Below are 9,963 nucleotides of genomic sequence, written 5' to 3'. Positions count from 1 at the left end.
AAATTGAGCAGTTCTCTTAGGCTGTTCGCAGATGATGCTGTAATGTACCGTCTAGTAAGGTCAACCGAAGACCAGTATCAGTTGCAAAGCGATTTAGAAAAGATTGCTGTATGGTGTGGCAGGTGGCAGTTGACGCTAAATAACGAAAAGTGTGAGGTGATCCACATTATTTCCAAAAGAAATCCGTTGGAATTCGATTACTCGTTAAATAGTACAGTTCTCAAGGCTGTAAATTCAACTAAGTACCTGGGTGTTAAAATTACGAACAACTTCAGTTGGAAAGACCACATAGACAATATTGTGGGGAAGGCGAGACAAAGGTTGCGTTTCATTGGCAGGACACTTAGAAGATGCAACAAGTCCACTAAAGAGACAGCTTACACTACACTCGTTCGTCCTCTGTTACAATACTGCTGCGCGGTGTGGGATCCTTACCAGGTGGTATTGACGGAGGACATCGAAAGGGTGCAAAAAAGGGCAGCTCGTTTTGTATTATCACGTAATAGGGGAGAGAGAGTGGCAGATATGATACGCGAGTTGGGATGGAGGTCATTAAAGCAAAGACGTTTTTTGTCGCGCCGGGATCTATTTAGGAAATATCAGTCATCAACTTTCTCTTCCGAATGCGAAAATATTTTGTTGAGCCCAACCTACATAGGCAGGAATGATCATCAAAATAAAATAAGAGAAATCAGATCTCGAACAGAAAGGTTAAGGTGTTCGTTTTTCCCGCGCGCTGTTTGGGAGTGGAATGGTAGAGAGATAGTATGATTGTGGTTCGATGAACCCTCTGCCAAGCACTTAAATGTGAATTGCAGAGTAGTCATCTAGATGTATTGTAAATATATTTCACAGAACTGAGTACTAACTAAAAGTTCTTCAGCTATTTCATGTAGAACAATGGAAGTGCAAAGACGTTTATGACAGTAATATGAGATGTTTTTGATGACTGACTGGCATACTCGTGCCCTAGATCTAAGTCAATATGATTTTTATCTTTGGTGGATACTCAAAGAGGTGTACGAAAACAGTCTCCACATACTCTAGGGGCTGTAAGACTGTATCCGGCTTGTGACTGAAAGAACTGTCACAGCCGAAATTCGACAAGACACTGACAGTGTGTTCAGAATGTGTCAAGCTGTTCTTGCTGTGGCACCTACTGTAAATAAAGGTAAGTTTAATTCAGTCACACAGCGTCCTCTTTTATACTCAGCTGGGGCACACGAGCAAGCCATCACGCGGCAGCTGCCGAGGGAACTAGCAGCCGCGCATCCCGTGCGGTCATGCGCTTGCGCCATAGTGAAACATCCTGTATATTCTATTTATGTGTCGCATTGGCGTAAACTGACGTGAGAGACTGCCCGAAAACTACACCCTGATTAGCCTGTAGACCAGGCCAGCATTCTGTATTCCGGCGCCTGGATTTGACTTGTATCTAGCTCCCATACGTGTTATGCCATACAAGCCCATAAGTTCACTCGACAAATATTAATTACCTCCTTAAATGGATGCACTGTTAACTCTGGCGTGCCACATGTGGTGTAGAAGTGGTATCTGGCAGTCATGTGACCTTCCACCGCCGACGTATGCCATGGCAATGAAGTGGCGTGGATGTGCCAGTAGGTTCTACTCAATAAGTACATCGTGTCTACACGGAATGGTGTGCCAACGGTAGCCATGTGACATGGCGAAAGAGCAGTGGGAGTAAAGAGATTCTAACCGACAGGGACTGGAGAGAAGTGTTGCGCTTGTAAATAACAATCTCATTCAAACCCGACAGGAATTACCCATGCTGAGTTCGTAGGAGCGATCTGTAATGATTACTTAGGAGAAGAAGAACTTCTTATCCAAGATCACTGTATAAAACTTTATTGTAAAAGGTGTACAACTTCGCTTCCGCCGTTTACCGATAGGTGGCGACAACGGTAAGTTGCGGTCGAAAGAAACAGATCGCACGCGTCAAGCAATTAGCTTGGACCTCGGTCAACATAACCTCATTCAAACATTAGTCGATTAGGGGCTGCAGCATAAAGTTGTTCTTGATTGAAGATGTCAGCTCATGAGCCTAATTCTCGTCATTGTCAGGAGGCGTTATTGTTTTGTTTCAATATGAAGAAAACGGCGGCTGAGTCTCATCGAATGCTCTCTAGTACGTATGGTAAGGACGCTATTAGTGAAAGTACGTATTGTGAGTGGTTTCAACACTTCAAGAACGGTGATTTTAATGTCATAGACCGGCGCAGTCATGGAACAGAGAATGTTTTCGAAGATGCAGAATTGGAGGCATTTCTGAGTGAAGACACGCGTCAAACTCAAGAAGAATTGGCACGATTAGTGGGAGTGACACAGCAAGCCATTTCAAAACGTCTCAAGGCTATGGGAGTGATTCAGAAAGAAGGAACTTGGGTCCAGAGTGAGCTGAAACCAAGAGACGTTGAACGGCGTTTGTGTGTTTGTGAACAGTTAACAGTTGCTTCAGAGGCAACAACGGAAGGGATTTCTGCATCGCATTGTGACCGGGAACGAAAAATAGGTTCATTACGATAACCCTAAAAGCAAAAAATCATGGGGATATCCCGGCCATGCTTCCACGTCGACGGCCAAACCGAATATTCATGGCTCCAAGATCATGCGCTGCATTTGGTGGGACCAGCACGGCGTCGTTCACTATGAGGTGTTAAAACCAAATGAAACAACCACAGGTGCTCGTTATCGAACGCAGATAATGCGTTTGAGCAGAGCATTAAAAGACAAACGGCCGCAGTACAGCGAGAGGCAGTATAAAGTGATTTTTCAGCACGACAACGCTCGACACCACGTTGCGAAAGAGGTCAAAACGTACTTGGAAATGTTAAAATGGGAAGTCCTACCCCACCCGCCGTATTCTCCAGACATTGGTCCCTCTGTTTAGATCAATGGCACATGGACTGGCTGACCAATACTTCCGATCTCATGAAGAAGTAACAAATTGAATCGATTTGTGGATCGCTTCAAAAGATGAACAATTTTTTTCGACGTGGGATTCGTACACTGCCCGAAAGATGGGAGAAAGTAGTGCCCAGCGATGGAAAATACTTTGAATGCTGTATGTGTAACCAATTTGTGTCATTAAAGCCTCAAATTTTGGGGAAAAACGGCGGAAGCAAAGTTGTACACCTTGCAGATAACCGGTTTCCGTAAAACTAAGTTAACATCTTCAGATCTTCATAAAGGTTATTGCAAACATCTTGTGCCCTCTACACACAAAATCATTCCACTGAATTTCCAGGTACATCAAACATGAAATGAGCAACGTGTTGGCACGTCAAAATCAAAGACCGAGTCAGCCTTGTGGCTCCCTGGCAGGCATGACGTGTTATGGGAACGATGTTTTGGAGAATTGTGATGTACGTAGTAATTTTTATTTTGACGTGCCAACGCATCACTCCTTTAGTGTTTTATGTAGCTGGAATTTCAATGGAAAGATTTTGTGTGTGGATGGCACAAGATTTTTTTAATAATCTTTATGAAGATCTGAAGATGCTAACATAGCTTTACCGAAACTGGTTATCTACAATAAAGTTTCTTTATAGCTATCTTGGCTAAAGCTTTTATAGCGATCTCGGTTAAGTGGTTCTTCTTCTCCTAAGTCGACAGGAATTACTGTCGTCAGCAAATGCAGATCCATCTCACCCAGTTTCCGGCAGATCATTGTGCAGGGGACAGCCTGCAATGGACGCCTGAAGTCGAGTATCTCGCAAAAGGTCTTTGCTCACTGCGACCCATCTTATGCGGGCCAAACAACACAGAAACTTGATAGTAGCTGATTAGAAGCGAGTATTGTGGTCCAACGAGCCGCGGTTTTGCCTCTTTCCAAATGATGTGAGACGTCGAATGCATTGACGGCTAAATGGGGCTTTTAAGCCGCAGTATGTGAAAGGTGTAATTAAGGCCAGAGGGGGTTCAGTGACGTTCCGTTGGTGTTTTCCGTACCGTGCCTTGTGCCCACACAGCCGGGTAACCGTGAACTTTAATCAAGATATTTACTTCGACATTTTACGTGACCGAGTGTTGTACTTTCTTCTGCATCTTCATGATGAGTATGCTGTGGACTAGAACAAGATGACAACAGCAGCGTTCACACAGGTGCAAGCATATGTTCCTAGTTTGACGAGCACTCAGGCACCCTGTTGTATCTCGACCGGCCCACTAAAACACCTGATATTAATCATATGGAGAGGAACTATTTGGAACAGCGGGTGAAACGTAGCAATAAATACCCTCCAGTTTGGTAGGACTACAAGGTCTAATCAGTAGTGAGTGTCTACAGATGGATATGACAAACCTGAAGGAACTTACGGATTCTCTTCCTTGCCAAACTGGGACCATTATCAAGACAAAAGGCGATGTATACGGTATTAGCGATATGTTTTCTGTGGGCGACTGATTTAGTATCTGGTGTGTTTTCCATATGTCGCTGTCAAAACTAAACTGCTTACCGTTGTTGGAGGTGAGATCATTCCCGAGAAACCTGCCAATATTTTACGACGGAGATTGAAGGTCAGGCAGAAATACTATTTGCAGTTAATAACTTGTAAGAACTTTCCTTCCACTATATGTCCAAAATATGACGACAAGCAGATAGAGGAGGTTCTTGGCATTACAACTTCATTAATTCGAATGGGAGTAGCGTGCACTATCTGATCAAAAATATCCGGACATCCGCATGTAATGTGGAACTGACCACTACATGTTACGAGAGACAGACGCACTAGTATAAAAGGAGGGGAGGCGGGGAATATTGTGTTGTCAGTATAGAAGCAGTAACAGTAGATTTGGTCCACCAGGAGCACTCAGTGAATTCTAACGTGGACTATAGTCCGATCCACGAAGAACGACGGTACGCGCAGTTTGAGACACTGGCGGGGACTGCATCGTTGCTGGTTCCAAGCGACGGTTGCGATAAGCGCACGCACGTGCGTTGCGTTTGACGAAAGCCTGTTTACAGCAAATTTTGTCTCTTGCTTGCTTGTGCGGAATTTGTCGCTTACCACAACTATCAGCCGTGACAACTCGCAAGAAATAGTATAAAAATTCATTAAATAACTCACTAAGATCATGACTAATGCTCGCATTAGCTACGACATTCACGGTAGATCGCTGAGAACACTACTGAACGCTCATTGGTTGTCGGGGAGTACGTGACGTAGATGCTTAGAAAAAGCCTGAACTCGACCGCCATCGTTCGTGACTCCAACTATAGTCACTGGGTGTCACCTGAGTAAAAAAACCATCAGGGACATTTCAACCCTGATAAAGCATCCCAAGCCGATTGTTGGTGATGTGATTGTGAAATGGAAAATCGTGGGAACAACCATGGGTAAACCAAGACCAGGCAGTCCTCATGTACTGACGGACAAGGATCGTCGAGCATTGCGGAGTGTGGTTGTAAACCTCAGGAAATCAGTCGAAGGAATCACTCGTGAGTCCCAAAGTGCTACCAGCGGTCCATCTAGCACAGTGACTGTACCGAGGGAGTTAAAAAGGGGTACAAATGGTCCAGTGGCTTCCCGTAAGCAGCATATATTTGTAATCAATGCTAAGCGCAGCATATATCTGTAATCAGTGCTAAGCGATGCTTGAGGTAGACTACAGAGTGACGCCACAAGACAATGGATGACTGGATAGAGTGATTTGGAATGACGAATCATGCTATGTCCTGTGGGAATCCGATGGTAGGGTTTAGGTTTGGCGAATGCCTGGAGAATGTTACCTGCTATCTTTGGTAGTGCCAACAGTGAAGGATGGAGGAGGTGGTGTTACGTTATAGAGGTGTTTTCGTGGTCACCTTACTGTGCTTAAGAAATGCTGAGTGTGGAAGGAGATGGGCACATATTACAGCATTGTATCCTGTGTACAGTAGAGGAACTGTTCGGAGATTATGACTGTTTCTATTAGTATGACAGTGCACCTTGACATCAGGCAGAGTCTATGAGGCAATACTCTGGTGTGCAATAATATTCCTGAAATGGACTGGCCTGCCCAGAGTCCCGACCTGTTGAATACAAGGATGCAAACGTGCATGCATTGTGTTGGGCAGGTGCCAAATGTCAGTTTGTGGGATGGAGCTCCATGCCTGTTGAACTTGGTTGGTCAATACAGGGACGGTTAATACTGGTCGTGGGTGACGCTGGAGTTGTCATCTGATGATGTCCCATATGTGCTCGATAGACAGATCTGGTGATCGAGCAGGCCAAGCCAACAAGTCCACACTCTATAGAGCATGTTGGGTTACAACAGCAGCATGTGGGCGACCGTTATCCTGTTGGAAAACGCCCCATGGAATGCTGTTCATACATGGCAGTGTAACAGGTCGACTCACCAGACGGACGTTCAAGTTTGCAGTCAGGGTGCGTGGGATAACCACGAGAGTGCTCCTGCTGTCGTACGAAATTCCACCTGCCTTCAGGTGTACGTCCAGTGTGTCTAGCATGCAGACAGGATGGTTCCAAGTCCTTAACTGGCCTCCTTCTAACCAACACGTAGTCATCACTGACACATAATCAGCGTTCATCAGGAAACGCAAGTGACCTCCACCTTGTCACCAATGAAGACGTAAATGGCGGTGGTTGGAGGTCAGTGCAGGGCGTCTGGCTTGGAGCTGTCCTTGAAGTAACCGATTTGTACAGTTCATTAAGCCACTGTGATGCCAACTGCTGCTCATATAGTTGCTATAGATGCAGTACGATGCGCCAGAGACATACGCCGAACACTATGGTCTTCCTTTCTCGGTAGTGCCGCGTGGCTGTCTGGAGACCTATCTTCTTGCGACCGTACACTCCCGTGATAACCGCTGTGCATTGTCTGCATTCCTGTCAAGTCTTTCTGCAATATCGCAGAATGAACTGCCAGCTTCTCCTAGCCCTATTACACGACCTCGTTCATACTCAAAAATTGGTTCAAGTGGCTCTGAGCACTATGGGACTGAACTTCTGAGGCCATCAGTCCCCTAGAACTTAGAACTACTTAAACCTAACTAACCTAAGGACATAACACACATCCATGCCCGAGGCAAGTTTCGAACCTACGACCGTAGCGGTGACGCGGTTCCATACTGTAGCGCCTAGAACCGCTGGGCCACCCCAGTCGGCTCGTTCATACTCAGTGAGGTGTTGATAATGGCGTCTTTGTCGCCTTAAAGGCATTGTTGACTAACATCAATTCATCACGTCCAGTCTCAAAGGTAACTAACACTCACGACCGTTGCAGCGTTTATTTAAAGCAAACATGATTTGCATTCTTTTAGTGATGCTATTAGTGCCACTCTTACGCTACTGGCGCGAAATTTCAGTAGACGTCTTTCAGATGTAGAAACATGCCAACCAACTTTGTTTATGTCGCTAAACTATTTCTTGGTGTTGCGATTATTTCTTTTCGTCAGTGTATCTGGCACACTATAAGGCCCAAACTTTGGAGCTGAAGTGTCTCCTGTAAATGTAAATGTCGTGTGACTAGGGCCTCCCGTTGGGTAGACCCATCGCCGGGTGCAAGTCTTTCGATTTGACGCGCCCCCAGGGGCTCAGCATTCACTTGCTGAGTACGGGCTTGGCGACCCCGGGATCTTGAGCTGGGGACTGGTCTGCGCCGCCAGTGTCCTGTCACCGTAACCCCCGGACATGCTTCAGCGACCACCGTACGGCGTGGCGGTGAAATGTTGTGTGCTGCGGGGAATGGTAATCTTGGCTTGACCGCCTGGATTGCGAGGAAGGCCAACCTCTATAAAAACCCCTCAATCTTTCGGTGTGCTCCGCGCCTAGAAGATGCATGGCTGTTGGGGTGGAACAGTCGCAAGCGGGCAACCTCTGGGGCACCTGCCGCACCCCAGTTGTATAAGGCTTACTCAGGCACGCGGGGCTCTGTCTGAGCGGACTTTTAGTTCCCTAGCTGCTCGTGGGACCACAATGGACCCTTCGACATCTACATTTCCCCCTACCAGTGGCTTGGGTGGGCCGCTGGTAGGAAAACACACCCAATCGAAAAAGCGGCTACGCGCTGCGAGTCCTCCAGCGCCTGGTGTTGCTAGAGGTTTAACAGAATGTAGTAACGGAGCACATGCTGATAATCAGAATGTGTTTTTGATTATTAAAAGGAAGGAGGGTAGCTTTGAGAGGGTTTCTCCCTTTTACATCCACAAGGGTCTTGAGGGAATTGCAGGAACACTGAAATCTGTAAAGCGACTGCGCAATGGGACTCTGTTAGTTGAAACTTCTAGTTCCCGTCAAGTCGCTGCCCTTCGGAAAGCAAATTGTCTAGGAGAGTACGCTGTCGAGACCGAGCTCCACTCCACTTTGAACTATAGTAAGGGTGTTGTGACGTGTAGGGACTTGGTGGATATCCCCATAGACGTGCTAAAATCTGAGTGGGCTGACGAAGGAATTGTTGACGTGCAGCACATTATGAAACGAGTCAATGGGGACCTCGTCAAATCTGACTCGTTTATTCTCACATTCAGTTGCCCGAGACTCCCGGAGCATGTTAAAGCGGGGTTCTTACGTTTGTCCGTACGGCCATATTTCCCCAACCCAATGCGCTGTTTTAAATGTCAGCGCTTTGGGCATACTACGTTGGGGTGCAATGGGATAGCCACGTGTGGTAAATGTGGTCAGCCTGCCCATGACGGAGCCGATTGTTCATCGCCTGTGAAGTGCGTGAATTGCTCTGGGAGTCACCCTGTCTGGAGCCGGATCTGCCCCATCTATCTCGAAGAGCGGAAGGTACAGGAGATTAAAACATCTAAGCGCATCCCCTATGGTGAGGCCAAGAAGATCTTTAAGGCCATGCAACCTCCTGTGTTTTCCACATCTTTCGCTTCCGCTCTCAAAAAACCGGTACAACTGGCCACTGTTGCTACACAAACGGAGGTTGCTAGTGTTAGCACTAAAACCTGCGCTTGCCAGTGCACTTGTGCTGCTGCGGTTGTTTTGCAATCTGCGGCTCTCCCCGCTACATCGGACAAGGCCGTGGTTGCTGACATTGAGGTACTTCCAGCCTCCCCCCATATGGCGCCTTCTGCCCAGGCGAGTCAACCTCCAACTGTTGACAAGGCTCTGCATTCCAAGCCCCCCAAGACAAAGCCTCAGAAGATGAAGGTTCTGCCACCTGAGGAGACTAGTCAGCGTCGGTCCGATGACGAGGCCATCGTACTGTCTGACATGTCCCGTGGGTCGTCATCGGATCTTATGGACATTGATGTCGACCGGGGGCGATCTTCTCGCCCCAGGAATAAATCTCCGGCCAGTACGGTCTCTCCTCCAAAGCACAGAGGCAGGGTGAAAGTTCAGCCACCCTGATCACTGGATCCCATATTACAGTGGAACCTGAATGGTTTCAGGACGCATGTGGCCGAATTACAACTCCTCATACGAGAGTGCCCCTTGTGCTTATGTCTCCAAGAGACACACTTTCGGGCCACTGATTCTCCTTCTTTACGCGGCTATACCGCATATCGAAAAGATGATCTGACGGGGCAAAGGGCAAAGGGTGGTGTTGCGGTTTTTGTCCGTGATGTGCACCCCTCATCTGAGCTCCCTCTCGTCACCGACTTGCAAGCAGTTGCAGTTGACATTCTTGTGGGTTGGAGGCTCACAGTCTGTTCTGTTTATTTACCACCTCCGGATGCGATAGACTCTGAGGCTCTCACGGACCTTATTAGCCAACTCCCTCGCCCATTTCTTCTTCTGGGGGACTTCAACGCTCATAATGTCTTATGGGGCTCTCCGACTACTTGCCCCAGGGGTCGCATTCTGGAAAGCGTCATGATGTCTGAAGAACTGTGCCTCCTCAACTCTGGTGCTCCCACTCATTTCTGTACTGCTTCCGGATCGTCATCGGCTATTGACCTTTCCTTTTGCTCTCCAGCACTCGCGGATTCTGCTCTGTGGGAGGCTGCAGCTGACCTCCATTCTAGTGACCACTTCCCCCTCT

The sequence above is a fragment of the Schistocerca gregaria genome, chromosome X, assembly GCF_023897955.1.
Source record: "Schistocerca gregaria isolate iqSchGreg1 chromosome X, iqSchGreg1.2, whole genome shotgun sequence".
Lineage (NCBI taxonomy): Eukaryota > Metazoa > Arthropoda > Insecta > Orthoptera > Acrididae > Schistocerca > Schistocerca gregaria.
Note: the sequence above shows the minus strand (reverse complement) of the source record.